Here is a 27,915-nt window from a genome sequence, read left to right as displayed (position 1 = left end):
TTTTTGGAACTGAAATACATTGGTAAGAACTACCATAAAGGTAGAAGAGGGTGTCATAGATATCTATCAGGATCTAGTAGAGTCAGGGAAAACTTCCCAAAGGAAGGGAAGGCTGGATCGATATCTGAAGCGTGAGTAAGGATTTTCCAGGAAGCGACGGGTGCGGGATAGAATGCGCTGTGTACTCAGTGAAGTGGGTTCCTCAGCCAGTTCCAGGACGCTCAGTCTCCTGTGAAGTTCCTCACCTGGAATTTGATAACAAGGCTTATATATTCATTTAGCCATAAATCTCTTCAACTTTAGTTTACTTCCCTGCCCCTCCCCCCACCCGGAGTAGCTCCCTGACTTACAAAATAACTGCTCTAGAATGCCTTGTACAACTCTGATTTTGGTAGATTTAAAGCCTTGTCTTGCTAAGTCCTTTAAATTTATCTGGATTTTCTGGGTAATGAGAAAACAGAGGTTTAGCTAATAATTTCCACTATATTGGCAATAGCAAAAAATTAAACTTGTCTTTGACAGCCTTAAATCCTGCCTTTCAAAATCTTTTCTTGAAATATATGCTCTATCTAAAAATTTCCCCCATGTCCATCCATTTTTTTCCTGTTGAATATTTGCCGTGTTCTTTGACAATTTTCTTCTGTAATTTTTCCTAACATATTAAGGTTCATATCTGCTATTATTTTTATTAGCTTTTGTAGATTCGAAGGAGGCTTTTATACTTTGAAAATTAGCAAGATTTAAAATTATTTTATGATTCTATGAATAGTTAAAAATACTACTTAGGATTGTTATAAGAGTAATAGTCATACCAATACCGGTAATACCAAGTAGTAGTACTATAAATACTAGTACAATAATTGATACTAATAAATATTTGTTGAATGTAACCATATTCTAGGGCTGCCTTGTTTAATACAATAGTCACTAGTCACATGTGTCTGAGTACTTGCAATAGGACAAAACTAAATTGAAATGTACTCTAACTGTAAAATATTCATCAGATATAATAGATGTAGAAAAAATTTAAAATACTTCATTAATAATTTTTTATATTGATTGCTTACTAAAATGATAATATTTTGGATATATAGGGTCAAAGAAAATATACAATTAAAATTAATTTCCCTTGATTTTTAAAAAATGTGTTTATTAGAATATTTATAATTACATGGCTTGCATTTGTAGCTTACATTATATTTCTATAGGACAGCACTGTTCTATGGCATGTATAAAAGCTTTACACAAATTGTCCTTCTTTAAACTCCGCAAACTACTCTTGTGTGGTTGTTGCTATTATTATTCCCATGTTATAGATGACGAAATAAATCTCATTACAGCTAATCAGTGGTGGAGAAGAGATCTGTTCACTCTCTGGCTTAAACAGAAGATTGTCATACAGAAGACTGAAATTGTTGCTAGGCTAAGAAACACACATTGAGAATTTGCTTCCCCTTTGCTTTGATAGTAACTTTCCCATTTCATTTATGACACCTGAAGTTGGCTTCGTTATCACCGTCAATTTTAAACGTACAGAACCTTTCACATAGGTGTGCACTATCCAAGTGTATAATGCATACCAAAGGGTATAATGTATACCACAATGTGTAATTATATCAAACTAGGGTCAAATAAAAGGCTAAGTAACTTACTGGGTCTGGAAGTTGTTGCAGAGGTTAAATGGCAGGGCCTCCTTTAAATTTTGCCCCAGCTGTATGCTTCCTTGTTAGAATCTAGCTCTTGTGCATAGGCTATAGTATTGCTAATATCTTTGGGATCCATTGGGATAAAACTTGATATCAGTTGGGTTTTCAGCCTCTTCCAGTTTCTAACTGAAGCTTGGTGTTCTCATTGCTCAACAGACCCCTAGATGGTGCTTCTTTTTAATGAATTATAGAAAACTCCTTTGGGTCTAAATTTGGTAGTGATTCTGCCCCTGCATAGAGATGAATCTCAGAGAAATCATGCTTCAATTTTTTATAAAGCCATTTCTTTAATTTCTTCTTTAGTCAAATGTTATTATGCCCATAGGTTTGTCATAAGATGAAAGAATTTGGAGAATACTCTGAAGAATCTTGATTCCTTTTTGTTCTCTCACCCTCAGGCTCCTAATATAGATGCTAATGTACCCAGAGGCTGGGACACTGTCTTCTTTTCACTTATCCCACATTTACTGCTTCGAATTTCAAGAGTGCCTGATAATTGGTGAAATCAATCTACTCATGTATAATTAATATAAATATATGCAGTTGTACATTGTGTACTGACTCTGTACTAGTCCCTGGTGGTCAGAATGAACAATTTTTTTTTTTAATAACATATTTCAGACTCAATAAGAGGTGTTTTGCAACTTCTCTTGTGGAGGATTCTTCTATTGGTGTCAGTTTCTATCCAAAGGCTCTTCTGTTTTAAATGTTAATGTTATAACACAAAAGAGAAAATGACGATGCTTTGTGGAAGTTTTATTTCAAGGGTCTTAGGAAGTAGTAAAAAATATTTTCCATTTTTTTTAGAATACTTGTATGTCCTCATTTAATCATACATTAGTATAATTAACCTTCTTAATAATTCTTAAGCTTTAGCAACTCTTCGTGACATCTTTTAGATTTTTTTGTGTAATAAGTACATAAGTTGGAGCACTTACTCTATGCCAGGTACTATTCTAAGTGCGTTATAAAATATTAATTCATTAGTACTATGACTTTAAAGTCATAGCTTAATAGTAGATTTAATAGTAGTTCGTTATTAGTTCAGATTGGGTCTTTTGACAAACATATAAACAAGGAAGAATGATATATATCTCTGTATATATATCTTATATATCTCTGTAGGCCTTAGGTTAGCTACAGTGATTGCCACCATGTGGGGATGTGCTTGCCGGGGTCTAGACAACCCATTTCCAAAGAAAACAACACACAACATTTCATTCTCTATTTCTCAAATTCTAGTAATTCACTCATTTTTTTGGTTGTTGTTTATTTTAACTGAGAGGAAAAAAACCTAGGCCATTGATTGCTAGTTCACAGTCTCTTAACTAGAGAATAGAAATTGCTAATCTTGCTCCTAGAATTAGTGTTTGTCTATTTATTTATTTATTTATTCATTCATTCACTCATTCATTCATTTATGTATGTAATTTTAGGACTAGTCCACCAGCCTGAGAGTCTTCAAAGATATTTCTGAATTCTTATTAAATGAAAAAGCCTGGAAGCCAAAATTGGGAAATACGTAAAGCTTAAAAGCAGAAAACTGTCAAAATTAAACTAATGGTCATTTTTGAAAAAAAAATACTCCACTGTGAAACATATCAAATTAGCATTGCATATTGATTCATTCACTGAGACTCTGATATTTAGAAGCAGACCACCTTGATTGGAACCTTGTGATGGAAATCAAGAGCAGTGATGACTTTTTCTCATCTGCAAATCATGGTAATGTGAACTGTATTCAGTTCACAAGCATTGACTTTAAAATGAGAACCTTTAATATATACTTTACTGAAATATTGATAATCAGAAAAATGACCTGAATTATGTCAAAAGGATAGATATAGTAAAAATTACAAAAAAAGGTTATTAAAAAGAGTAAATAGCAAATATCTATCAAGGGAAACATTAAAGTGTAGGGCTTAAATGTTTTCTTTAATTTACACATTGTTTTATTTACTTATTTTTCTGAGGTACAAGATCTCTAAAAAGGAAAGCAGGCTTTTAGTACTTTTGGAAGCATTTATATAGATTTTTAATTAAGTCAGTGTGTGCTCCTTTCTTGTTTAGTCTATGATACACAATTTTCTAGACATATATACTGTACCAAATTCTTTCATCTTTTTAATGTTGTTAAGCTAAAACTGAGAACGTTTAGATCTTTTGTATTTGTCTAATTGCAGTAAACATGCCATCACTCTGGTTAATATTTTACAGTAAAGTATTAGCATGAAAATATCAAAGGTATTTAAGAAATCAATTTTTTTATCAAAAAAGAAGAAATATTTGCATTTAAAAAGTCCTCCTAAATGTCAGTGCACTTGAAGTGTTTTCAGCAACTCTGTTAATGCTGATAAGGAAGTCCTCAGCCTCTATTAATACACATTATTTAAAGTCAAAATAAATAGGACATACATGAGAGTGAATTTCAATCCATAGTTTCATCAAAGTGATGGACACTGTATTAATGGTTTTATTTGTAATTTTTCTGCAGAAAGGCACTAGATGATCCTATATGCACATGATAATAATGAGATTCATTTTATACATCTTCCTCTGAGAAGAGGAAGTCATTAAATTGAAAAATATTTTAAAAAGGACTCAAATCACCTAAAGGCAAATTTTTAGTCAATGATGATAAATTTCGTGACTACCTGCTAGATGCCGATAGTCATGTTTATAGTTCACATAAAATAATGATTACTTTCTATAATTCTAGGTAATTCTTTCCATGAGCAAATTAAAAATTAAATTATTAATGTTGTAAAGTTTGTCTTTAATATTTTTCTATCTTAGGCAGTAAAAATAAATTTGAACATCACAATTTAAAGTTCTAAACTAAGTACATGAAGCCGAATGTAATGGAAATAATAAAAGCTAGAAATTTAGAGTAACTTGAGGGCGTGTGGCCTGTTAAAAAACTAATGTTAGATTTGTTAAGATTAATGACAGAGATGAATCAGAATCTCTGTGCAACAGAAATCTGTATCATCTTGTGTATAGTATTAAAACATTGTTTTCTCTGTTTCATTGGCACTCTTAACTAGAAGATAGTAAGTGGTTTATTTTTGGGGTAAGGGGTTGCCTTAAATTACCAAAAGTCACTCTGGTTTATGTATTTATGTAGTACTTTAAAGGCATAAAGCTCTTTCATATTCTTAACATTTGGTTCTCATATCACCGATATGAAATATGTAGGGCGTATATTTGTATTCTCATTTACAAATGAAGAATTTCACTTGCAATGAATACATACAGCTTGTAAGTAGTGGAGACAAGGCTTGAACGTACACCTTTAGATTTCAAGTTAAATTGTCCTTCAGGGACTTTAAAGCCATAGCCTGATAGTCGATTTAAGAGTAGTTCATTATTAGCTCAGATTGGGTCTTTTGACAAACATACAAAAAAGGAAGAATGATATATATCTCTGTATATATATATCTTATATATATATCTGTAGGCCTTAGGTTTCTTTTGGGTAAAAGCAAGACAATAGGACTTTTGATTTTTTAAGATTTTTTTAGTGATCTAATGTAAAGTGTACTTGAATAAAATTCGAAACCTAAAAGCAACAAATGAACAGGACAAACAAACAGAGACTCATGGACATGGACTATAGACTAGTGGTTACCAGGTAGCGGGTAAGGGAGAGGGGGGAAGTAGACTGGGTGAAGGGGGTCAAATATGTGGTGACAGAAAGAAATCTAACTATGGGTGGTGAACACACAGTGTAAATATATATATGCCTTACTGTTAAAGTGTACTGCTGAAACTTATTGGATTTCGTTAACCAATGTCACCATAAAAAATTAATTAATTAAAAAAATTCTGTCTACACTTGGGAGAACACGTATGGGCAACCTAAGTATCATATATGATTAATATGCAAAGAAACATAATATGCAAAGAAACAGCAGCTTACAAATCAGTAAGAAAAAATATGCACAATAAAAGTATGCAAAGTATACAAAAAGAAAATTCATAGAAAATTATAAATATGATCAAAATATATGAAAAGACATACAACCTCTTTGACAATTAATAATGAGACTGTTTTCCAATAGATTAGCAAATTGTTAATATTAAATGTTGACAAAGATATGGAGGAAAGAGGTTCTCTTTATAGTTAGTAGAAACATAAAGTGGTGAGTTAATTTAGAGGGTGGTTTGGCAGCATTTATTAAAAGAAATCAAAATGTCCTATCTTTCAAGTTTTTCATTCCTAAGTATTATTCCTATTCACAAAATATTTGTATTTGCACATGAATGGACAGGTTCAAGGGTGTTTATTACAGCATTGTTAGAAATACTAAAAAGCGAAATGTCTGTCAATTTAAGGATATTTAAATTATGCTTCATATATTCCATGGAATATTAAACAAAAGATAAAAAAAATGAGGTATCTGTGGGTGCTCATGAAAAATACTCTAAAGTTTATTAAATGAAAAAGACAAAATATGCAGTATGATTATGTTTATATAACTTTACCTCCCCAAAATAAAACCCCCAAATATATTTTATACATACATGAAATCATAGAAAGAAGTGACAAATACCTACCAAACCATTAATATCAGTTTCCTTTGAAGAAGGAAATAAACTTGGGGGTTGAGATAATAGTATAACAGGAAGTTCACTTTTGCTACGTATACTTCTTTATTAAAAAATTATAACCAGCAATGTATTTGTATTTATAATTTATAACAGATGGGCTAAGACTTCAGATTTGGGATTGTTTTTCTCCATTCATTATATGAAGAGAAATGTGATGTCCGTTTGTCCCATTAATAGTGATTTTAATTTGATCACATGGTTAAGATGGTCTATGGTATTCCTGTCAAAAATATATAACCTGAGTATAATTATAAGGAAACACCAGGCATACTTAACAGTTGGATCCTGGCAATCAGAGCCTCCTCAGCCTCTCTCCTGACCTTAGAATGTATGCTCTGCCCACCATTCCCACAGCGGGAGCTGTTTTAAGGACTTAGTCTTTAGTGAATAAGGTGTTGTTAAGAGCACTGGATTGTATATGTGACTGAACCCAATTAAGGCCTCCATATAAACTTTTAAGGTTCCAATGGGTGGGGCAGAGGTCCACTTATCTTGGAGTCATCCAAAGCAAGCTTTGTATGTAAGTTCCGTTGCTTATTTAAACCTGCGATCTACCAATCTGGAGTGGTCTGTCTCTTCCTGGTCCTCTGTGCACAAAGGCCAGTTTGTGAACCAACACCAATTTGAGAGACTTTTTAAAAATATCAATGTGAAGAAATGCAAAATAAGATTGTGAAACTGTTCCAGATGAAAAGAGACTAATGAGACATGACAAAGAAATATGATCCAGAATTTTCTTTTGCAATAAAGAACAATATTGAACAACTGGAGATATCTCAATAAGGTCTGTTGATTAAAACATACAAATTAATAATTAATACTTGACTAATTAGTAAACTTACTAATAATTAATATTAGGTATAAAATTCTAGGGTCTTTTTTTTCTTTCAAAATTTGACTGTATTGTTACACTATCTTTTAGCAATATTGCTTCTATTGATAGCCTGAGGCTAACCTACTATGTAAATTTTTGTTTTCCTACCTGAATGCCTTATAATTCTTTCTTTGTTCTTGCAGTTCAGTAACTTTCTGAAGGCATGTCTCAGTGCTAATCTTACTGTATAGATTTTTTTCCTTGAACATTATATACTTCTTTGACCTTCAGAATAAAGCTATCATTTCAGGATTTTTTTCCTTCTATTTTAGATTTGAATATTTTTTTTCTATTTGTTCACTTCTCTTTTTAAGAAAAAAGTACCAATGATGTATTTGTTAGGTATCTTTATCTATGTTCCATGTCTATTATCATCTGTATATTCAATTTTAAATCATTGTCCTTTCATATTTTTTTTTCTGTGAATTGCAATATCTTATTCACTATATCCCTGCCTGAGTTTTCAATTGTATGTGTGTGCATGCATGAGAGAGAGAGAGAGAGAGTGAGAGAGAGTGAGAGTGAGTGTGTGTGTGTGTGTGTGTGTGTGTGTGTGTGTGTGTATGTTTGGATGCTAACCTGGTTTTTGTCTCTACTGTGCTATTTTTCTCTTCCTTTTTTATTCTGAGCTCCTAAGTTCACTTTTCACTTCTTTCTGTAGTCTCTTCTTTGAACATTTTGAATCTACTTGTTGACCTTTTTTTAAAAGAGAGTTCAGTGCTGTAATTTGTTTGAGAAAATGGAAACTCTTTGTCTGCCTTCATGTTTCAATTGCTAAATTTCCATTTGGTTTGTGTTCCTTATCTGCCTCTTCATATCTTTCTCCTAGATTTTATATATATTTCATATTGCATATTACATAATTCTTTCTGATTATGACATCCTCAAATAAAATTACTTACCTCCTGAAAAAATAGATTGAGAACAGGAGAGGAGATATGGGGAAAGAAGAGATCTATGACTATACACAATTACCATTTGTGGCCTTGAAAAGGCTTTCATCAAATTTGTAATTTTATTACTTTTTTTTATCTTGGACATATCAGTTTTTCTAGAAGGATGGTGTGGCTCCAGACAAAGTCTCTTAAAGATATAGGCTATCTGTGTTAAAATCTAGTAATTGTCATTTCTTCTTCCCAATCACTCATTCACTCTTCACTCTTTGCTCTGCTGAAAATCTAGGGAGTAAATAATAGAAATAGTGTGACAGCATGATTTGACCCTTGACACTTAATGATATCTAAATATTAAAAGGAATCAAATTTTCTCAGGACTGCCATCTCTTTTCCTGCTACCCATACAACCTTCAGATTTTGACATTCTAATCAGGTTGAACTCTGGATTGAGATACCTTTTGGGGGAAATTCTGCACTTGCCAGAGTCCCAGTAGGCATGACTTCGCTCTCAGCACTTCTCCTCCTGATTCAGAGTGTTTGACAGGTGAACTTCACTGTATACGCTTTGCAATTGAGAGAACTTAATTCACTGAATATGGATTATTTTCTCTGTTTTTTAATTTTTTTTTGGTGAAGTTTCTGTTGTTTTGTAAGAAAGATGTGGGAACAAATAAAAATGCCTTTATTCAACAATGTAAACATAAAATTATTTGGGGAGTAAACTTATTTTCTGTATTCTTATCTTCTTTAAATTGAATAGGAGCCTATAACATATTATGGAAAATTTTGAAGTAAAATTCAAAAAAGTTTAAAATCTTGGAGAAAATAAAAGTAGTTGGATTCAGATTTTCTATGTGAACTTTACAATCTCGGGTTATGGGCAATGTACTGTATGCTTATGAATATGTATTAGCTACAATACAGATTTTGCTTAAAATTTTTTACTTGAAAATTTCATAGTAGCAGGCAGCCAGAATCTGCAATTATGCTACCATTTAGTGTTGTGTAAAATTCCACTTGATGCTAATTATACTTAATGATTATACTTCTTAACAGTAATTACAGTAGAAAATCTGTAAACCAGAATTATCTTTATTCATTTGGTAGGCTGGGTTTTTAGTAAGAAAAAGAGATGTAAAACTTTAGCAATATAGATGTCCCGGCCATAAATTATATTTATCAACTGAATAATATCTAGACTAAATCATTTAGTGCTACATTAGAATTATAATGTTCATGGTGAGTTCCATATGTTTTTTCTCATTAACCTCCTTGTTTTTATAAGGTAATGATGAGAGGCAAGTAATTTCTATAGCTCTAAAATTTAAAAAAAATTAAAGACTGAATTCGAATGCTATCTTTGGGTAGTGGAAGCTTACACAATTCAGATCAGTCCTTTCACCACAGAGACGAATAGATATGGGGAAAATAATTATTTAAAAACTATGTAAACTCAAACATAAGACCTGATATCATAAAAATGCTAGAAGAAAACATAAGGAAGAAGTTTTTTGACACTGGTCTTGGCAATAAGTTTTTGAATATGACAGCAAAAGCACAAACCACAAAAGCAAAAGTGAGCAAGTGGGACTACACCAAACATAAAAGCTTCTGCACAGCAGCAAAAGCAATCAACAAAATGAAAAGACAGCTTACAAAATGGGAGAAAATATTTGCGAACCTTATGAGGGGGGTTGATATCCAAAGTACATAAAGAACTCAAAAACTTAATAGCAAAAATCAAACAATTTGATTTAAAAATATGCAAAGGAACTAAATAGACATTTTTCCAAAAAAGACATCTAAATGGCCGACAAGTACATTAAAAAGTGCTCAACGTCATTAGAGATCAGGGAAATAAAAATCGGATCACCTCACAACTATTAGAATGGCTATCATCAAGGCAAGAGATAACGAGTGACGGGGAGGATATATAGAAAATTGAACCCTTGTGTACTATTGGTGGAAATGTAATCTGCTGTAGCCACTATGGAAAACAGTATGAAAGTTTCTCAAGAAATTAAAAATAGAAACTACCATAAGACTCAGCAATTTTATTTCTGGATATATACCCAAAGGAAATGAAAACAGAATATTAAAGAAATATATGCACTCCCATGTTTACTGTAGCATTATTCACAATAGTCAAGATACGGAAACAACCTAAGTGCCTATCAATGGATAACTAAAGAAGATACAGTGGGCTATTATTCAGCCATAGAAAGAAGGAAATCTCCATTTGTGACAATATAGATAGACCCTGAAGACATTACACCGAGGTGTCAGACAAAGAAAGACAATTACTACGTGATATCAGTTATATGTGGAATCTAAAAAGCACAAATTTGTAAAAATGATGAGTAAAATGGTGATTACCGGGGGCTGGGGGGTGGGGGAGACGTTGGTTAAGGGTACAATCTTACAACCAGTAGATATTTAAGCCATGGCGATCTAATGCACAGTGTAGTGATTATAGACAGCAATATTGTATTAAAAACATCAAACTTGCTAAGAGACTAGATCTTAATTTTTCCCTCCACAAAAAAGAAATAATTGTAGGACCCAATAGAGGTGTTAGTTAATGCTACAATGGCAATCATACTGCAATATAAATATATTAAATCAATATGTTGTATACCTTAAACTTACACAATATTATATGTCAAATATATTTCAATTTTAAAAAAACTATTTAAAATCATTGGAGAACAAAAAGATAGCACAGAATTAATGGGCCAGAAACAGGGAAGGACAGATGCACAGAGAGGTGAAGCAGGTATTTGTGGCCCCCTTTCCTCAGTTTTCTTTGTGGATTTTGTAGCTGTGACAGCCCCACTGAATTGGGTGAACAGCAGTTGGTTTTGTACCCTGGAGGGTCCATGGGAAGGAGTTGCAAAACTCCCTGCTGAGCCCCCAAAGGACTGCATCATAGTAGTAAAGATGAATAAGAAGTGGTCATGATTTTCAAAGATGGCTCAGTTTAAATTCACCTCAATTCATTGAAACTGGATTGAGGAGACCTCAGGTTACTAGTGGCCCCAGGTGGCTGGCAGAAGCAAATATAAATTCTGTCTAGAGAAATATTACATCATCGTCATTCTTAAAATATTATTTCCACAAACAATTTTACAAATAAAACGCTTATTTACCATAAAACATAATTTGGAAAATGAGAAGATAAGACAGCACAAAAGAAAATAAATAAACAGTAAAGATTTTTGCTATTGAATTTATCAAAGACTAAAATATAGAATACTTAAAAACAATGGCCAGATGTCAGGGCATAAAGCCAATGTTAAAAAATCAAAATCATACTTAGAACTAATTGCCACCTTGTCATTATGCTAGAAATCAATAATAAGAAGATAATCAGGAAATCTCAATGTTTGAAAAGTAAGAAATACATTGCCAAATAATTGGTAAGATGAAGACAACATAATGAAAACATCTCAAACTGAATGATAAAAAATAATTTCTAATAAAACCCGTGGGATGCAGTTAAAGCCCTACTTAGAGGGAAATATATATATATATATATCTTTAAAATAATATGTTAGCAGTAAGGCCAACAAGCAATGATCAAAAGAAGAAAACATGATAAATTAAACCAAACACTATAGGAGAAGGAAATAATAAAGATAAGAGTAGAAATTAATTAAATTAAAAGGGAACATATGATAGAGTATTAATAAATCCAAAAGTGGTGTGATTGTTGGAGGGTAGGGAGAGAGAGAGAAAGAAAGAAAGGACAGAGAGCAGGGGTGGGGGGGAGAGAAAAAGAAATAGAGAGAGAGAAGAGAAAGCATAAACAACTAATATCAGGAATGCAGCAGAAGATATCATTATAGATCTTATAAACATTAAAAAGGGCAAAAAAGTATATTAAAAATGGAACAACTTCATAGCAACAAATTTGAAATTTTGATGATATATATAAATTCCTAAAACTGCATTCTAACAAAACTGATAGAAATATTATCTAAATAGTATCATAACATTAAAAAATTAAATCTATAATATAATCAATAATATAAATACAATTTCTACAACTCCACACTGATAAAGCTTAAGCAATAAAATCTGGAAAATATTTAACGTCTTGCAGAATCTATCCTAGAGAATAGAAAAATAGGAAATACTTCTCAATGCATTTTATGTAACCAGAATTTTATGTAATCAGAGGCTAACTCTGATATCAAGATTTAAAAAAGGAAAATTACAGGATTATCTCACACAAAAAAGTAGATGTGAAAATCCTAAATAAAGTAATAACAAAATGAATCCAGAAAGTATGTATATGGTCTACGTGTGTGTATGTTATGTGTATATGGAGAGAGAGAGAGAACACGTTATGGGTATGTGCGTGGATGTAGAGAGAGAACAAGTTATCCCAAAAATGCAAGCTAGGTTTAACACTAAAAAAATTTATCTTTGGTAGGTAGACAGGGTAAAGGGTGTCAAATATAGGGTGTAGGGGGAGGGTGAAGTGGGTAAACGGGATCATATATATGGTAGCTGAAGGAAACTGGATTTTGGGTGGTAAACACATAATAGAATACACAGATGTCAAATGATAATATACACCTGAAAATTATATAATTGTATTAACCAATGATACCCCAATGAACTTATTTAAATAAAAAAATTCATCATTGAAATTTCTAAATTAAGAAAATAAAGGGAAATACATATGATCATTTTAACGATGAAGATATTACATATTTAAAATTTAACATCTGTTCAAATAAAATACTCTTAGGAAGTTAAGATTATAAGTAACCTTTTAAAAACTGATAAGTCACATCTACCTACAAAAAACATCATATTTAATGATGAAGTTTGAAAGATTTTCCTTTAAATTTGGTAGCCAGACAAGAATACGGTCCTCGTACGTTCGTCTTCCCCACCAGCACGGAAGGTCTGAAACAGGGCTAGAAAAATGGAGGAATATAATATATTCATGAATTTATTTGAAGATTTGATAGTGTAGAAATACCAAACCTCACCAAACAGATCTATGGATATGATGTGAACCAAATCCTAACAGGTTTTTCATGGATTTTTAAATGGATTTGATGATTCTAAAATTTATATGAAAACACTAAATTCAAAAAAGGCAAAGAGAAAACTACAGTAATTAAGAGAGTGTGATAATGGTGCAAGAATAGACAAATAGATCAATGGAAAAGAGTAAACATCCTACAAAGAAAACCAAACATGTATGGACATTTGATTCATGACAAATATGGGACTTCAGAAATGAGAAAAAGTTAGACTTATCAACTAACGATAGGGCAACAACATTGAATATACAGAGGTGGAAAAATTAAACTTGACTCTAACACTGTATGTTAAATAACCAAGTGCTGGTGGTTTTGTAGAAATAAAGGTGAAAGTTGAAATATAAAGCATTTAGAAGATTATAAAAGAGATTTCCTTCATGATCCTGAGATAGGAAAAAAACGTCTTCCACAGGAAATTAAAACCACTGACCCAAAGTGAAAGATTGATAAATTTGACCACCTTAATATTAAGAATTTATGTTTATCAAACACTATTGCAAAAGTGAAAAAGGCAAGTCATAGAATGGAAAAAAGTTACTTGCAAAAATATATATAGAACCAACCAGGGGCTCATATCTAGAATATATAAAGAACTCTTATAATTCAATAAGAAATTTAACTCTAGAAAAATATATATAGACATAGTCACTGCTCAAAGGAGGATAGCCAATGGCCAATATGCAGATGAGAAACAGTCAAGCTCTCTGGAAATTTGAGAAATGCAAGTAAAAGCCATAATGTGATACCAGTATATATCCACTGGAAAGTCAAAATTAAAGACTGCCAATACAAAGTGCTGGTGACTATGTGGAGCAAAGGGAAGTCCTTTACTGTTGATGGAAATGTAAAATGGTGTAACTAATTCAGAAACAGTTTGATTGTCTCCTGAAGTTAAATTTATGTACCCCCTATTTCCTAGGAATTTCACTACTAGGTATATACTCAGTAAAAATGCATACATACGTGTACCAAAGGACATGTATGAGAATGTTCATGTCAAGATTATTCGCAATACAAAAAATCTAATCTTGAAAATTTCTAGTGTCCATCAGCAATAGAATGGATAATCAAATTTTGTTATATTCATGCAATAAGATGCATGGCAAAAAGCCACTCAACAACTCTTGAGTCGTGGTGCACATTTGACTGAGTGGCTGAAGCAAGGACAGTATTCTCCCATGGTTATTGAAAATCGAGTGGCTGTTATTCATGTAGATGTAACGGGGTACGTTGATAAACTGGAGCCCAGCAAGATTACAAAATTTGGGAATGCTTTCTTGTCTCATGTTATTAGCCAAAGTCAAGCCCTGTCACTGTTGCCTAATATTAGGGCTGATGGAAAAATCTCAGAACAGTCAGATGCAAAGCTGAAAGATTTTGTAACAAACTTCTTGGCTGGATTTGAAGGTTAAACTCCTATGGATTCACATCACATACTAGTTTGGTTTTGAAATTGTTTCTTCTAGTAATCAGTTCTATTTGTAAAAGGATTACTTTCATACTCTAGTTGTACAGAAATCACATTAAAAATGAAGGTTCCATGTTACGTGGTGGTTAAAAAAATGAACAGCAATAAAAATGAACAAACATCTGCTATTTAAAAACTATGGATGAATTTCAAAAATGTAATGTTGAATTAAAACAAATGAATAATAAAGTTACTCTTTACTCTTCCTTATTGAACAACACTCTTCCTTGAGAATAACACAAGAACCACAGTGACACATCTGACAGGATCATCAATTTATTTATTACACTTCTGTAAAATTTGGCTTCTCTAAGTAAAAGAACTTCATATATTTTCTAGTAATTTACACTATATTCCAATGGGTTATCTTTTACAGTGTTCTGGTATGGTCTGACCTACTTTTCAAAAAGCTGTCTTTTATGAGACAGCTGCTAAAATCATTCATTTCCCTTTACTATATCCTTCTAGACTATCTTCCAACATATTTCCTTCTTCATCTCTGTGGTAAACATTTGCGCTTATGCTCATGCTCTCTTCTGTATATGTATATGTGTATATGTACATATGTGTATATGTAGTCACGCTTTATAGATTTTTCCTAACATATCTTCTCTAATATAAAAATCATCAGTTTATCAACATCTCCATTCCTAGCTAGTTTTTTTCTTCCTCTTAGTCTCTTTCATTGCATTTTGTGGACCTTCTTACTCACCTATCAATAAACTCCAACCTTAGACTTTTTCTTGAACTGCCATTTTTCCTTCTGATCTAGTAAATACGTGCTGCTTCAACTTTCCTTCACTGCTTTCTGTCTCAAACACTCTATTGGAATTGTGTTTTAATAGCCAGCCATTCTTAGTTCTATTTTTGGTTTCTAAATTCTTCCCCATAATTTTTATCAGTGTTGGCGTTCAGATACTTTGGATTTAGTAATTTCTTACCTGCCATTAATTATCTTGCTTGTAGATTACCCTCTTACTTTTAAAAATTTTTGGTGGGGATGTAGTTGGTACTTCACCGAAAGATGTTAGGGATTTTCATAATTCTCACCTAACACATTGCTCTTCACAGTTTATATACACAGAAAGTAACTTGGTTAAAAAAGTGGTGCTTATATTGATCACTTATTGTATCACCATATGGATTGCTGACAAGTTTTCCTTTTCTTTCAACAGATAGATAAAAAATTTAAATATACTAGTTTTAGGAAAAATTAGAAAGAAATATATAGTTAATATGTGTATAAGTAGATAGTGCCAAGAAAGATTTGGCTTCTTGGATTATAGTTTACCAAATAAATGTAACAGAACGCTGCCAAGGAAGAAGGTTTAAAATATGAAGACTAGAAAGAATACAAAATTGAGGGTCCAGAACTCAAGAGAGATTCGGAATAAAGATTGCTAAAGGTAGTGTGGTAGGTCTGGCAAGGACTGTCATGCTCAAATCCTCCTAATTTTTATAGCATTAAAAATAATTGACCACACATGTGCACGATCTGTTTTTATTGCATAATTGCAATAGAAGGCACAGAAATTATTATATAACCATGGCCAATGTAGTAATGTGATGGAATTATAGGACCCAGCCCAGAAATTGATGGCGAATCCAGGTTCGATGCTTAATTAAAGCAAATTTTTCAACCATTTAAACTTTATTTTAAATTTTAAACTAATGATACTACTGTTTTATAGTGATGCTGTTTGTTTGTCAGTTAATGTTTATGACAACGCACTGTAACTTCCATAAGCTTAATGTGGGAATGCTCATTTTTACCAAGGCTCCAATTTAGTCTCTGGGAGTACTTCATGGAGTCACCTGCTTAAAGGTTATAGTTGTACTAGAAGATGCCTGAATGTTATAGGCTTCAAAGATCTTTCCAACTCAAGGATATTATTTTTCTAAGCCGTAGTTTCTTTTAGTTTACAGAAATTGTAGTTTGATCATAGGATTGTTTCTGGGTATCTATATTAATTTGAGGGGAGAAAAATAAAACCTAATTAGCTTTTTATAATAATTTTTAATGTGTATAATTTCTATGTTTGTATATGTAACAGAGAATGGTATGAATATAAAAAATGGTATGAATATAAAAGTATATCATATGAATATATATGTCTATACATATATGATATTTAATTGTAATTTTTCTCCACATTATAAATATGCACAAGAGTGATGCCCTAGGGGATGCGGATGTCCTCATGTACTGGCCTAGGGACATATTAGGTGTCTGGCAGAGGGTTTGGTATGAATTGCTACTGTAAGGTCATGGATAGCTGTCGTTTATTTTATTCATATGGCCTATATGATCTATTTTCTGGGTGTTCTGTGTATGTATTAACTCATATTATCCTCATAGCAACCTTAGGAACTAGTTGCTATATTATCAATTCCATTTTACAGGTGAGGAAACCAAAATGAAGAGAAGTTAAGTGACTTGCCCACCTGGTAGAGCTGGACTGTGGATGGAGCAGAGCAGAATGATCTCTAATACCTCCTCACTGAAACTAACTTCAGAATGAATTCTCTTCTATGTTCAGGAGTTGGCTTGATTTGGAGTAGATATCCCAGGGTAATTCCCAACCAAAGCTAATTTCATGCATCTGGATAGAAGGAGAATCTAGAACTATACAAATACAAGCCAGCCAGGCATGAGGTGACTTGCTGTTTGGAAAAATACCGTCTTCTCAGAGTGATGGTTTGTTTCTTGTCATGAGTGCACTCAAACAGACACAGTGCAGAATAAATTTAGCATATTTTTGAGCAGTTAAGTTCTGTGCTTTCAGATAATAGACAGTCAAAAAAAAAAAGGGGGGGAATAGAATAAATTAGAATAAATGTATTTAAAATACAATATACATCTTTCAGCAGTCTTGTTTTCCTTTTATCAAAATGCTTGCAAGGTGTCATGAAATGGCTGCATAGCATATTAGTTAACTAAACGGGTGCTATGTGTATATTTAAATCTTGGATCCATCAACCTACTAGCTGTGTGAATTTGGCATGATAGTTAACCTCTCTGTGCCTCAGTGGCCTTATCTGTAAAATGAGGATACTATTATTACTTCCTTCATAGAATTGTTGTGTAAATTAAATTTATACATATGCAAAATGTTTAGTATAATGGCTAGTATAATGGTAAATGCTATGGAAGTGTTTGCTACTATTCTTAATAACTAATTTATTTTCACTTAAATTAAGTGGTCACCATCCTACTATTTCTACAATAATTTTTATTTACAAAAAATGTTATAGAAGGTTAGCATCAGCTCCCACCCCATTTTAAATGCTGGAAAAGATCCACATACTAAGATATTAAAAGAGAGATAACACTATTCATTGGCAGTAAAACTTTGCCTTATTTTAAAATCTTGTTTCATAAACAATATTCTGTTTATTTTATGGTTTGCCATTTAATTAGTAGCCTAAAAAAATAAAAAAATATATAAACTGTCTGAATAACAATGCCTTCTTTCGGGGAAATACAAATGTCAAGAGTTTGTGATTTAAGAGAAAGAGAAATTTAAATTAGAGATAGAGTTGATTTACAACCTGTCTTTCTAGTAATGTCTTCAAATTCTTTTTTCATTGTATCTAGAATCATTATAGTTCATTAATCTAAGAGTTTAACACATTTTCAACAAATTATATGTTTTCAGAGTATTGCAGTAAACCTGAAATTTAAAAGCGGCTAATAGTCTCTGCTGATTATTTGATTTTTAGAATGACTTCTTACACTATTTGAATTGATTTTCACTTTTTATTTTTAGAAAAATAACAGGACGCGAACAGCGAGAAAAGAACATACTTTTTAACAAATGCTAATGAATCAGTTCGCTATCCACGTAAAAAAATAAATTGACCCCATTTCGCACTAAATACATGGTTAATTGCAGGTGAATTATAGATTATAGGTGTCCCATATAAAACAACAGAATAAAAATTTTAAAGGATAACATAGGATAATATCTTTAAGACCATGAGAAATAGTTCTTAAACAGAAAACAAAAAGTACTATGCATAAATGAAAAGTTTTATAAATTAGATTTTATTAAAATTAAAATCTATTTATCAAAAGAAACGATTAAGGGAGTGAAAGGGTAAGCAATAGAGTGAAAGAAGATATTTGTAATAAATACCATATCTGTCAGAGAATTTATGTATAGAATATATAAAGATTTTCTATTAACTGATATGAAAATAATAGACAACACAAGCTAAAGGCAAAACACTTGAATAGGCACTTCACATATAAAAATGTGTCAAATATCATTAATTATGAAAGCAAAGGCTGAAGGCATAATGGCATACCTCTATGCACCTGTTAAAGTGGCAAAACAAAACAACAAAAACTACTATTATCAAGCGCTGGCAAAGATGTATGGCAACTGGAACTGTCATTCACACCTGGAAAGAGTATAAATTGGTCCAACCACTTTGGAAAATTATTTGGCTTATCTACTAAAACTGAATATTTGCAAGCTCTGTGACTAGCAGTTCTACCTCTAAAAAATAAAGACATTTCATTCCTACTCAAAGAAATACATGCAAATGTTTTCTAAAAATACATTTTCTACAATGTTAATAGTATTACTGGTAATAACTTCAATCTGTACACAGTCATTTTGTTCATCAACATATATACATACACATGTATACAGGCATATTATACATACGAATTAAATACTATCTAGCAAGAAAAATAACAAATTACTCCTATATATATCAACATGGATGAATCTCATAAACATAATATTCAATGAAAGAAGCCAAACACAGTTTATACTCTGTACTTCCATTCATATGAAGTTTAAAAAGGCAAAACTAATCTATAGTGATAGAAGTTAAGAGAGTGATTTCCTTTGTGGAGGTGACTGATGTTTGAGAGTGGGTGGGAGGAATGCTACTATGGATGCTGATAATGTCCTATCATATATTTTTTCTAAACTTACGAAGACATTTTATAACATCTATAAACATGGCCTCTTTTACTTGTATGTACATTTAGTAATTTTAGAAACATGTGCTTCTTCAACAAAAACACAAGACATTTTATTGACAGATAAATCTACAGTAGGAAAATCTATATTCACTGATTAATGATTATTTTCTTGTAAACCCAAGTAAAATAAAGACATGTCTGTTTTACTTAAACCAACAAATTTAAGCTGGCTTTTATTTATTAAGGATTAATCTTAGATCATGTAAACTTGAAAGGCATTTTTTTCTGGTTTCTATATTTAACAGTAATCATATATACTTTGTATTGTATGTTCACTGCCCATAATTAGATTTCTTTCTTTCACCACATATTTGACCCCTTTTACCCTATCTACTTTCCTCTTCCCCGCTCCTCTGGTAACCACTAGTCTATAGTCCATGTCCATGAGTCTCTGTTTGTTCGTCCTGTTCATTCATTGCTTTTAGGTTTATATCCTACATATAAGTGATATCATGTGGTTTTCAACTTTTTCTGTCTGGCTTATTTTGCTTAGCATGATTATCTTGAGGTCCATCCGGGTTGTCGGAAATGGCAGTATTTCATCTCTTCTTATGGCTAAGTGATATTCCATTGTATATATGTACCACAGCTTCTTTATTCAGTCATCTATCATAGGACATTTTGGTTGCTTCCATGTCCTGGCCACTGTGAATAATGCTGCTATGGACATTGGTGTGCAAATATCTTTTTGGATACAGGTTTTTAAGTCTTTGGGGTAAATACCAAGTAGAGCGATTGCTGGATCATATGGTAGATCAATCCTTAGTTTTTTGAGGAACCTCCATACTGTTTTCCATAGAGGCTGTACCAATTTGCAGTCCCACCAGCAGTTAATGAGGCTTCCTTTTTCACTGTATCCTCTCCAACACTTGTTACTACTTGTCCTGTTGATAACACCTATTCTAACAGCTGTGAGATGGTATCTCATTGTAGTTTTGATTTGCATTTCTCTAATAGCTAGTGATGTTGAGCATCTTTTCGTTTCTATCATATCTTAATCTAGATGGGAACTACAATGTGTATTTATGTTTGAAGCGTTCGTGAAGCTATATGCTGAAAATTTATGAACTATATTTTATGTTATCCTTCAATGAAAAGATTTAAAAATCTATATTGCTGGTGCACTCACACAGAAAAAGAATGTCTGTCAACAGCACATGCTTTACTGGTATCAAAAACCAGTCGTGAGATCCAAGGAATGCCAGTGGTTTGCTGTCAAGATTGATGTTTCTACAGGACAAAAAAGCTTTGGAAATATGTGATTAATATAATTCAAGGTTTCAAATAATACTGAGCATCTACATTCTGCCTATCATTTTTCTAGGTGCTAGATAAGCCATTTTTGAATGCTAAAATATGCAGAAACATTAGATTTTTCAGAAGAATAAAGTATGATAACAATTCATATACTCTTCTATCTAACCACTGTTGTGTGAAATTCTTGCATGTCAGCTGAATAAGCCTACAGCTACTGCAAGTCTTCATGCTAATTGGCAAATATGGCAAATGCTGCTGTCAGTATAACTACCAACCTCTTCTTTTCTGATGATCTAGTCAAAGGATTGATTTAGATATATTGATGTGATTGAATTTCAGGATTATGATATGTGTGAAGAAACAAGGTGATAATCAAGTCTGAGTGAGAAGACAGAGTTGCTTTTTGACTATTCACTTATTGGAATGGGAATATTGGATAGATGGGAGGGGAATTATCTATCAGTGATCTTGCTAGGCCAGGAAATTTCTAAAATTTAGCATGAGGCTTATTTAATTGATTATTTCAAAAAGGCTAAACCAGTAAGGATTTTATTTAAAACTGCTTAAAACATTGATTCTTTAGAATGTCATCGACATAAATTAGAAAAGATACGTCTCTTTCCTACAATGAATAACAAAAGAGTTTTCATTCCAAGGGAATAAGCATTAGGTTGGTGGAGTCTCTGTGTATAAAGTCTCTGTGTATAAAGAATCCCTTCATTAGAATGCATGATCGATTATTGTGAATTTTGTTATACCAACACTAACTATCACAGTTCCTCATCCAATATATCAATATGCAGTCTTCTTGCCTGGACAGATTTCAAAGCACCTTAGTCTTGGTAATGGGTACTGGCTACAAATTTAGGATGATAATCCTAGTCAAATATGTCCAGAAAAACAATAAAAAAATGCATTTACTCTAGCTGGCCTGAGTTTCATCTGCAAAAATAGTATGTCTTATCTCCACGTACAAAGGCATAATTGAATGTGTAAATTTGGCATTTTGGATAGTAAACTTCAAGACCTCTACCTTCTATTATCTTCTGTGGGCCACAATGTCCCTCAGCAAATCAAGTACTTTCTCTTTGTGAAAAAAATATGACCCTCGCCTACAATTTATTGCTACTGGTGTTTTTACTGTTGCTATGTGCTTTATAAACACATTGATAATACTTTATTTTTATTAGTATTCATTTATAAAATGATTATAAGTCACAGAAAATGAATTGAGATGTATAGAATGCAGTTAGAGGGCTCTTGAGTGTGGCCCCTTTGCCCAAACTTTCATCCTCACTCTAAGTATTCTATAATTTTCTCACATGCTATAACTTCTGCACAAAGGGGAAGAGGCAAGGAACTGAACCTCAAAAGAGTTTTGGCTATACTTAGCAGACATGATAACAGGTAAGAGCTTGAGTTGAGGATCACAGATGCTTGGGCTCGAATCTCAGCTCTAATACATACTTGCTATGAAAACTTGAGCAAATTATTTAACTTCTCAGAGCCTCAGTTTCCCCATTTGTACAATCTTCCTCAGAAGTCTGCTATGTGGATTAAATGGGATAAAGTATGTAAAGTCATTAGTGCAGTGCTGCTATTTAATGAGTATGGCAATAAATGGCTGGCAACCTGGGATGAAATCTTGGGTGCAAACTTGCTATGTGTATGATCTTGGGTGAAACACTAAAACTTTCATGAAATTTGGTTTTTCTTATTTGTTAAATGAAGAGAGCTAATAGGACGTACTGCCAGGACTGTTGGTAACAATAAATGAGGTGATGCACTTTCAAGTCTCACTAGGAAACTTGGGCCATCTAAATATTAGTTATAACAATCATGCTGCCTATATTTTTCCTTAAATAAGTGACACTATATATAAAGTATGCTATTCATCCTTTCCTCTCATTCCCCATCTCACACTCTATAAGCTCTGAGAATAACATTAATGATTGTTATAATGAGAGGATGACTTTCTGGTTTTTGACCTTAGGAAAATGACCGTTGACCCTTGAACAACACGGGTTTGAACTGTGTGGGTCCACTAATATGCAGATTTCTTTCAATAAATACATATAGTACTGCAAATATATTTTCCCTTCATTATGATTTTCTTAATACAGTTTTTTCTAGCTTATTTTATTGACAGTATATAATACATATAACATACAAATATATTAATCAACTATTTATGTTATTGGTAAGGCTTCTGGTCAACTGTAGGCTATTAGTAGTTAAGTAGTTACCTTTGGTGTCCCAAGCCCGTTGTTGTTCAAGGGTCAACTGAGCTTAATTTTTCATTGTCTCTATTTTCTCATTTGTGAAATAGGGATAATAACACTTATCTCGTAAGGCTATTGTAAAGAATAAAGTTATTCAGGTAAAGCTAATAGAACAGAATTTGGTATCAGTAAGTACATTATTAATATTAACTTTTAAAAGTGCTTTTACATATATAATCTCACCTGACTGTGACAGTGGTATTTCTAGGTGAGACTTTTTAGTAGATACTGAGACATCTTGGATCTTTTCCAAAACATACAAATAGATACTTTACTTGAACTGGTTTTGGTGAATATGTCAGTGCGAGTTTTAAGCATTGAAAAATCCTCCTGCCCAAATGTATTCTTTCTCCACTATCCGTCAGTCCTGAAAGTCAATAACTGCAGGTACTCTTGAAGTAGCTCCAATTTAAACATCATCAATAATTTATATTTGAATGTAAATGAGTTTATTAGGATATTCTCTGAGAGTTTTGACAGGAGATGTAGAGGGATTGGATAGAGCAAAGCTTCTTGAATGCCTGAAGAGAGAGATAAGGACACTAAAAAGGGAAAAACACCTCAATCAGGGAAGCTAAAAATGTTAGGTGGCACATGTTACCTACTAAGATGTTGGCCTATAGCTGACCCTAAATGTCATCTCCTTCCTGATAGACAGACACCCTAATTACACTGACAGCTCCTGTGAGGGTGTTTTGACTCCCTCACTGTAAAGAGGATGGTTTCATTTGTATTTCAGACCACTGGGATGAAATATTATTGCCATGCCTATAAAGGAAGTTATTAAAGCTAAATAAATCAGAACCTGAAAAATGCTTAATTAAAATCTGAAAAACTGTCATTGGAGAAAAACAAAAATTCAAAATCAAATGTTAAATAAAATGAGAGTGACAATTATGCCTGAATTACTTTGGTTGTATTTGATTGAACCTCTTCTTTCAACTCTAAAAATTGCTTGGAAAAGACAAACTTCTAATATCACTTTTATGTGCCCTGTCTTAAGAGCTCCAGACTTTTCACTGTAAAAGTGTGTAGTGCTTTGCTCGAGCATGGTGTGCATTCAACAAATGGCTGTAGCCTGCCAGTCTATATTGAGAGTCGTTATGGAAATTTGCTCTTTTGTTTTAGCTGCTGTAGAAGAATCCAAAAAAACCAAAAAAACCAAAAAAACAAAAAACAAAAAACAAAAAAAACCCCAAACCCAGACACTTTTTTTCTTGCCGGTTATTTGCTAAGCCCTCAGAAAATGACCTCTACTTAGATTTTAGTTGGAGAGCAGAACCACAAAAGAAAAAGGAGAGGGGCAAGAGCAACGAAAGCAAAACAAAGTTACCTCGATATGGGGAAAAAGTGTAAGTGTCTCCAAGAACTCAGAAGGGACCAGAGATTAGAAAATATTTTTTATCGCAAATCTAGTGTAGTGTTCTAGATGGGAGAGGCAGAGTGTGGCTTTACTGTCTGAGGCCGGGGTCAGTACAGAAGACCACTGGGAGGTACAGGAATACCGAACACAGCAACAGGTAGAGGGGGAGACTCAACAGCAGCATTGGTGGCGGAAAAAGTAATCATATTGACACCAGAGACCAAGTCTCAAGCCTTGTCTTCTATTTTCTAGGTACCATAAAATCTCCTCAAATTCTTAAGTTCCTCAAACATGACCAAGATTAGATTTTTTTCACTCTGTAAAGTGGGCTCAGAGGCACATTTAGTTTGATTTAGAAAACAGAGTAATCGTTCTTTCACCTACATGTTACAGAACAGATTCTTATCCATGTTTCAAGAGATTAGGATCCATGAGACTTTTTTTTTTAATCATCGTATTGACACCAATTGGCAGAGTGCCTGGTATATAGATTCTCAACAAATATTAAATATATATTTTTGAGAATAAATAAGTGGAAAATGTAAGTGGAAATGTATTAAAATGTAAAAGACTCAGATGAATATGAATTGCTTCTGACACTGGGTGAAGGTTTGGGGTAGGGCAGAGTTTCTCAACTTTGGCACTATTGACGTTTTTTATCTGGATACCGCTTTTTGTACGTGTGCGGGGCAGTTTTCCCTGTGTGTGGCAGAATGTTCAGCAGCAACCTTGGCCTCGAACCAGATTGTATAGATATAATCAAGCATCAGAAAATTAGAGTCGAATTTTCTGTGTAAAGCTAGTCTCCCACAAGTGATTTCTTTGAAACCAGGGTGGTTATATGGAACTATCTGGGTTTCTGAGTTCATCTATTGAATAGCCTTGTAATTGAGGTTTGTGTGTATGGAATTTACTGATAAGAAGCAGTGATGTTTTACAAAGAACACTGGACTCAGATTTATAAGATAAAGGATAATGTCCAGGCTCTTGTGACATTACTTTTGTGACACTTTCAATTTTTTTTTTGTTTCTCAATTTTCTTGTCTGTATTTGGGAAATAATTACAAACATCTCAGAGATAGTTATAAAAATTAAACTATGTGAAAATACCTATTTTTAAAAAAATTTTCTGACTCGAATTTATATTTTATATTTTTATTGAGATATAATCGACATATAATATTATATTAGTTTTAGGAGTATAACATAATGATTTGATATTTGTATATATTACAAAGTAATCTCTGCAATAAGTCTAGTTAGCATTCATCATACAGTTATAATATATATTTTTTGTGATGAGGACTTTTATGATCTACTCTCTTAGCAACTTTCAAATATGCAATATGGTATCATTAATTATAGTCACCATGCTGTACAGTGTATTCTCATGACTTATTTATTTTATAGCTGAAAGTTTGTACATTTTGATCCCCTTGACCCATTTTACCCACATACCCAACCCCATCTTCCCGTCCCCTCATTCCCTGCTTCTGGCAGCCACCAGTCTGTTTTCTGTTTGTATAAGCTGGCTTTTTCTTTTTTCTTTTTAGATTCCACATATAAGTGAGATCTACGGTATTTTTCTTTGACTTCCTGTTATACACTGGATGTCATTTAAAACACGAATGTTCCTGGGGGGTGGTAACTGAAGATGAAAAGGACATATGAAGAGACTCTAAGGTTAAGGAGGCCAAAATCAAATTTCTCCTTGCTCACAGTTCAACTGTGGACATGGATAAGTACATGGAGCATATAATACTTGCCAAACAGCCATAGAGCCTACGTGCAAGCTTGTCAGGGGAGTTGGAAGGTTAAATAAGATAGAATCAGGGAAGTTAGTTTAGATGGAATTAGTCTAGAAATCATTAAGAAGTTTTAGAGACAGAGAGAAGCCTGGCCTGGTGGTGGTGATACTTTCACAGATGAAAAGATATTCTGATCAGTTTCCAGTACATCTGTGGCCAAACAAGAACTTGTGGGTGAGAAGGAGATCGCTGGTATTTTGGAACCATGACTCTGTCACCTAAAGTGGGAGATGGTCTTGAAAGAATGTTCGTTTCTATGCCGAGATCTAGCATTTTGACGATTAGTAATATTCAAAACTAATCAATAGCTTGAAAATTATGATCTGAGAAATAAGAGTGTTGTGTTTAATTACCATGTCACATCTAGAAGTGTCTAGTTACGTAAGCACCACTATTAGGATTTTAAAAAAGTACCAGTCACAGAAACGAGGCTGGTCCATCAGAATTGTCTGAGGAAGCTTTAAAACTGTTGTTCCAAACCCAACCCCACAGAGATTCTCATTTAATAAATTTTGGGTGAGATTCAAGAATCTTTATATACTTTATTTCCAAAAAAGCCTCTCATGTGATTTTAATTCACACCATGGTTTCCTGAGAAGTATTATGAAAGAAAATTTTAGATGCTTAGAAATTTCTCTTTACATTATACTAGATTTTTTTTTCAGGTTTCATATATTTATTCAGGAGGTAATTCAACTATAGAATGAAGTATTTTTAGCTTTATAAAATACAGGGTTTTGAAAATTTCCCCCTGCAATTCTATTTATTACAATTTTTATAATTCTGAAGACATCTCTTATTTGAAATATTTCATGCATTTGGGTATTTTGCTGTCTGATGAGATCAGTAATAAAGATTGCAATGAAGTTGCACCTATGATCATAATCCTCTCGTAATCTAAAAATTTTTTCAATTAGTTTGTCCATTTGAGAACCTGGGTAGGACTTCACAAGATGAGGAATATCATAAGCCTTCCATTTACTTTGATCTGTTCCCAAATATCCACTAAAGGCCTTTTTGCCCCAAGGACAGAAAACTGGTTTACAAATTGGAGCAAATGCTGAAAAAAATTTGTATTTGCCAGGATTCTTTAAAGCGCAAATCTGAGCAGCATGGTCTCCTATGCAGTGGCCAAAAATACACATCTTTTGGAGGGGGGTCCACTGGAAAATTGGCATTTCTGAACTGGGGAAGCTCCTCTGTTATATAAGAGTACATTCTGTAGTTAGTTTTCCAAGGATCTTCAGTGCCATCCACATAAAAACCAGCACCAGTGCCAAAGTTTCAGTTTTCATCTACTTTAATATTACAGCCATGAGAGCTGGTATCTGGAGCAATGACAACAAGGCCATGTTCTGAGGCAGCCTGATGATAACTAGATTTCGATATAAGATTCTACTCTGTGCAAGTTAAACCAGACAGCCAGTGCAGGGCATTTTCCAGTTTCTGCCTTTGGTGTTAAGTAGATAGCAAATTTCATTTTGTAGTTCAGTTTAACACTGACATGTTTAAAAACCTTCTGCTATCCCCCAAAGCACTTGTTGCTGGAAATTTGTTTCAATGCCATTCTTTTCCTGTCCAA

At 32.9% G+C, this 27,915-nt stretch overlaps 1 pseudogene; it reads right to left on the bottom strand.

Annotated features, from left to right (window-relative positions):
• Positions 1-66: 66 nt before the first annotated feature.
• Positions 67-27,915, bottom strand: LOC120618595 (S-formylglutathione hydrolase-like; annotated as a pseudogene).

This window comes from Pteropus medius, unplaced genomic scaffold (genome assembly GCF_902729225.1).
Source record: "Pteropus medius unplaced genomic scaffold, Ma_sr-lr_union100, whole genome shotgun sequence".
NCBI classification, from domain to species: domain Eukaryota; kingdom Metazoa; phylum Chordata; class Mammalia; order Chiroptera; family Pteropodidae; genus Pteropus; species Pteropus medius.
Note: the sequence above shows the minus strand (reverse complement) of the source record. Positions and strands in the feature narration are given on the sequence as shown.